The sequence below is a fragment of the Myotis lucifugus genome, unplaced genomic scaffold (assembly GCF_000147115.1).
Source record: "Myotis lucifugus unplaced genomic scaffold, Myoluc2.0 scaffold_223, whole genome shotgun sequence".
Classification (NCBI taxonomy): domain Eukaryota; kingdom Metazoa; phylum Chordata; class Mammalia; order Chiroptera; family Vespertilionidae; genus Myotis; species Myotis lucifugus.
Window position 1 is genome coordinate 615,252 of NW_005871271.1, and position 6,031 is coordinate 621,282.

Genomic DNA, 6,031 nt, shown 5'->3' on the forward strand with positions numbered 1-6,031 from the left:
TGGGGGGGGGGAGGGGCGGGGATCACCACCTGCTATTCATAAAACTAAATCAGAAGAAAATATCAATGAAGAGAAAACAGATATTAGGAGGGCAGGAAAACACAGAACAGAGAAACCATCACATGAGGAAAGTGATCTAGAAACTGACAGCAAAGGGGAGCTTGGACCAGACACCATGCCCCTCAAGAAATGGAAGATGAAAATGTAGAAATAACCGAGGAGATGATGGATCAGGCGAATGATTTGAAAGTGGCTGCTACTTATGCCCTAAATGACAGTGACCTACAGAAAGCCATGGACTTGTTCACAGATGCCAAAGAGCTGAATCCTCACTTGGCCATTCTGTATGCCAAGAGAGCCAGAGCCTTCACCAAATTACAGAAACCAATAGCTGCCATCAGAGACTGTGGCAGAGCAACTGAAATGATCCCGATTTAGCTCAGCCTGACAAGTGGTGAGGGAAAGCACACAGACTTCTGGGCCATGCAAAGAAGCAGCCCGCAGCCTTGCCCTTGCATGTAAACTGGAATATGATGAAGGTGCTGGTGCATTGCTGAAGGAAGTTCAACCAAGGACCCAGAAAACTGCAGAACATCCAAGAAAGTATGAGCCGAAATGTGAAGAGTGAGTGATCCAAGAAAGAATGGAAAGGGTTAAGAAGGCTCCAGAAGAACCTGAGAGAGTCCAGAGGGAAGAAGAAGCCTGAAGACAATCAGAAGCTCAATGTGTCTCTTCCAGGCGGCTTCCCTGCGGCATGCCTGACTGGGAGGAGGCATGCCTGAATGGCAGGGATACCTGAGCTCAATGAAATTCTTAGGGATCCAGAGGTTCTTGCAGCCATGCAGGATCCAGAAGTCATGGCGGACTTCCAGGATGTGGCCCAGAACCCTGCAAAAATGCCAAATTATCAGAGGCACCCAAAAGTTATGAATCTCATCAGCAAATTGTCAGCCAAATTTGGAGGTCAAGCACAGTGCCTCTCTGACAAATAAAGCCCCCACTGAAGAAAAAGCAACTTAGATCACCCAGTGGATGAAGTTCATTCAGATGATGTTTTCCTACTAGAAATTACAGACTTTAAACACTTTTAAACCTTAAAAATATTTTAAAACAAATGAAAATAAAAGGGTGTGTTAATCCCTACATTTTCCTTTACTAAAAAAAAAAAAAAGAAAACAATTTCACTAATTGTGTAATATTTCATTTTCTTGGTATAATGTTATTAATGATTGCTGTCTGTTGAGCATTTAAGTTGCCTCCAATTTTTCAGTATTATAAATAATGCTGCAGTGAACATCCCAGTCTTTATAGATTCGTCTGCACCTCTACACTTACTTCGTGATATAACATTATTAGAGCAAAGGATATGAGTATTTTTAGGACTCTTGATATATATATTGACAGTTTTTTAAAGGATTTTGTCAATTTACCCATTAATCACGAGTACAAGAAAGGGCTTGTTTTCCTGCAGCAGGTGTACCTTAGAGTTAACTATTATTTTTTAATCTTTACTCGTTTGATAAATAAAAAATGGACTCACAGAATCACATCTAAATAATCATTTTTGTCACTTGTGTGTTTGAATATTTTACATGTATTTTTATTAATGTATATTCCTATGAATTATCTTTTGTTCATTTTTATTGTTACAAAGCATTTGTCATTTCACATTTTAAAATCTCTTAATATATTTGATTGCTGGTTGTTATGTTTTAATTTTGCTTGATATTTTGACCAAAAAATGTTTTACATTTTATATGATCAAATCTACTGATATTTCCCTTTTTAATTTCTTCCACTGATTTAAAAAAATTACAGTATTCTTTTCTACTCTGAGATCCCTTATGTTTTCTTTTGGATTTTTTTTTATGGTTTCATTTGTACATTTCTCTGTTAATCCACCTGGAATTAATTTTGACATGCCTTTACCTTCCATGGTGAAAGTAAATATAATCTGAGACTTCTCCCAGGTAGTCCATTTTCCCACCATCATTCATTAAATAATTCATTAAATAAATTCATCCCTTTAGCAATGATTTGTAAAGTTCCTTTGTCATATACTCTTGTTTGTGTCCTGGAATCAGCTTCCTGGCTAGCTTCTCTGTGTTTTACTATTTATACCTTAATTGCTGTAAATTTGCAAAATACATATGAGAAATTTCGTGGTTTCAGAGATATTGTGTGCATGTGCTTTCATAAATAATTCTATTTGATGCCGAAACCGGTTTGGCTCAGTGGATAGAGCATTGGCCTGCGGACTGAAAGGTCCCAGGTTCGATTCCGGTCAAGGGCATGTACCTGGGTTGCAGGCACATCTCCAGTGGGAGATGTGCAGGAGGCAGCTAGTCGATGTTTCTCTCTCATCGATGTTTCTAACTCTCTATCTCTCTCCCTTCCTCTCTGTAAAAAATCAATAAAATATATTTAAAAAAAATAATAATTCTATTTGAAAATAAAGACAATTCATTTCTCTTGTCTCCTTTTCCCTAGTTATTACTCATGTAAAAGACAGCTTGTCATGTAAAAGACAAACATTCTGAGAAAGATGTCTGGATTAAAACTGAGAAAGGATCCTGTGATTCTGTGCCTCATCTTTGGTGAAAATAAAATTAAAAATTAAAAATTAAAAATGTGGTCTGGTTATTACAGTGGGACAGTCATTGCATTAGAAAAAAATGAAAACAACACGGCAGTGAAATCTTAAAATAAGCTTGCTTTGATTTAGTTTTTAAATTGGAAATGTGTGTTAACCTCAAGGAAACCTGCATCCCAAACCAAGCATTAGAGGTAGAAAGTTAGGATATTTGGAGCTTTACTTTCTTAAACCAAAACCTTTGGAGATAAGCAGTGAATGTAGAAGTGGAGGTGAATGCACTTATTTTACTCTTTAGAAATGATGCATGAATCGCTGGCTATACATTGAACTTTGTCCGCTAGGACTCAAAGTCCTCTCTAAAGTGGCACTGCAGTGGTAGCTGCCTACCACCTTCACAGCGCCCTCAGTGTAGGACCAACTCTCAAGGATCTGGTTCTTCATCTGATACCATTATAATAACCTGGTTTTTACCTACCTGGAAAGCAACAAAGGGAAGCTGTAATATAGACACATGCCCAGTAAGGTGTAGGTGTCGTGAGAAGGAGCTTACCTGTCAGTCACACCTGGAAAAACATCAGTGGCCAGAATAGGCATGACCACTGCAACAAAGGGATCTCTCTCTCTCTCTCTCTCTCTCTCTCTCTCTCTCTCTCTCTCGCTGTTTGTGCCTGACTCCTGGCTTGCGGGGCTTGCACACTCTGCATTTGCCCACGTGACCCACAGCCATGTGGACTCCACACAATAAACTAATGAACTTTTAACTATCCTGATGCCACATTGGACCCAACCCCACCATGGAAACGCTGGACACTGGCCCTGCTTTTGGCTCTGCTAAGGGCCCAGCTGCATATTTTCCAGGACTAATTTAAAGATAATGGGACTTTGCAAACCGAAGGACGTAACTCTATGAAAATAAAACCTTTTACCACATCCCATCCTTCTATGGGGCCTCTGGAAATTCTTATTCTAGTGTTACCCCAAGAACCCCACTCCCATTAGTGATGGAGAATTGCAATCCATCCAATCCTCCAGCACCACATCCATGTATAACATACTGAAACCACCTTGACTTGTAGCCTTTGCTATCATCACAAGTCACATTACAGCTGAGTCCAACCAGCCTACTTGATCAGAACATGGTGCCTATGAGGCCCTGCTCATTCATTCTCCTACAATCCTTGCACCCGCCTCAACTAGCCTTAGGAAATGAGTGCCCTGGTTCACAAGCAATCTCTGAGCAAGCTGTGAGTCAGTGCAACCCATCACCATCACTAGGAAGCAATCAAGGTGGCCCTCCTCTTAGATGAGATAAGTCAGTCTGTCTCAGCTGCTCAGTTTTGAGCTCTTGCGGGACAAGGTCTGTGCTTTATTTATTACAGTACTATCCTTGGGTGGCATCTGACCGTCAGTCAATATTTATATGCTTCTTGAATGAATGAATGAATGAACGGATTGCGACATTCACAAGATAGTCAGTTACCAGGGGACTGAGCTAAATAGTAGGCAGTGTCGGTTATACTCATGATCTTAGCAATTTGGACATTTTTACACGGCCTAACTATGTATGTGATTCCTTTCATCTAGCTATGTATTTTGAAAAGCCCCAAAAGAATGTCAAAAAACTATGTGTGGTGAGCAGTATCGCATCCTCGTCTTCTTGGAGCTGGGAGGCAGCCTCACGGGTTTTCTGTAGGTGAGTAAATAGGATGAGGGGGAGGGAGAGGCCTGTGCATGGGAGCAGGTACACAGATGTCGCCATTGGAAACAAACACTGGTCCGGGAAGACAGACCTATGAGGCACCTGATTTTCTTTGGGTTGTGTTTTCAAGGAAATAGATGTCACTGAGGAATGTATAAAAATGAGGAAATTGGTTACATCTAACCTCTTTTCCAGCCCTCAAATTGTATGAATTCAGGACAGTTTGTCCCAAAATGGCCATGATTTTTTAAAATATTTTAAAAATGGCAGTCCTGAGTGGGAACCAGCCCTCTTCCATGGTGATGAGTTGGTTTTCCTTCATTCACAGCGATTTCCTCACAGCTTTTTATACATGATAAGTACATATAGGACTCCACTGCACACCAGACATCGACCATCACTAAAGTATTGCAGGTGCAGAAATGAAACATTTCAGAGGCCAGTCAAACCATTAATTACATCAGAAGGAAGGCTGTTCACACTGATTCCATCTTAATCCCAGAGTTGTTTAGAAAAGGATGACAACCTGGGCTAACAGAAGGCTGCCTAAAAAGGGAGTAATATTCCCGAGTAGAAGGAATGCATGGGGCCGCTCTAATAACCCGGGAATGAGACAGGTAGCTAATATTTATTATCGTCTGGAAAGAAACGCAGCTAAGGCATCAAACTCACCAAAACCAGTTTACCTTTAATAGCCCAGGTCCTTGTTTATGTTGTTCATTTGTCAGATTGTTAAAGACATGGTTTTACTCAGCAAACCCAGGAAAGCTTAGACTCAGTCACCGTGATCTCCAAATAAGGAGTGTCTGAGCTTAATGAAACTGCATTACAGATTGAAATTCATCTTTTTATGATTTGCCGTAAAACTTGGGCACAGAGCCAGCCCTGACTACCCACTCCTACAGCCTTCGTTTTGTTGGTTCTGAGGCTAATTTTTAACCTCAATCTGAGTACTTTTCCTTGATTCTGGGTTCCTAGGCTGGATTTCCCCCCCTCCCCATACCCTGAGCTGCTGTAACCTCGAAAAATGCACATTAATTTCAATATTAGCCTACGTAAAATAAGTAAATTCTATAAATAATGGATTCCAGAAGCAAATGGGAATTTTGTTCAAATCTCCTATTGTCTGGATTAGCCCACAGGCACCTGTTTGACTGCAGAGGACACACGGCAGCTTCAGGCAGGAGGGACTGATGGTTAGGAAATCAGGCTTTGGCACTAAATAGAACTGGGTTTTAACCTCAGCTCTACTTGTGGTTTAACTCTCTGTGCTCTAGGGTCCTCATCTGTGAAATTGGTGAGAATGTATATAAAGTCCTGGGCCCACTGCCCAGGACACAGACTCATGAAATTAGAGCTCTTCTAATCATCAGCAGTAAAGAATTCCTTGTAAGCAGGCATTAAGTGCTTCCCTTACATTAAGAAGAGACAGAAAAAATAAAATTGCTTTTCTATTTCCCAGCTGCTACCATGTGAACAGAGCTTGGAAAATGCTTTTATGCTGGGGACACGGAATAGTTAAAATATTAGATAACCCAAACATCCATTCTGTGAATCAGGCCTCCCACTTGGGAGTCAGCACTTGAAACAGCACAGCTCTCTCTCTCCAGAGAATTATGTGTAGGAAGCCACTGGAAACTAGGCCAGTCAGGTGGACTGAACAAAAGCATAAAGCCATTGCTGGAAGCCTGCCAGACCCACTGACTTAGAAGAATGACGCCCAGGACATGTGGAAG

General features: G+C 40.8%; 1 pseudogene; it reads left to right on the top strand.

The window, feature by feature from the left end:
- LOC102424431 overlaps window positions 1-992 on the top strand; it is a 2,898-nt pseudogene extending 1,906 nt beyond the window's left edge.
- The last annotated feature ends 5,039 nt before the right edge of the window (window positions 993-6,031 follow it).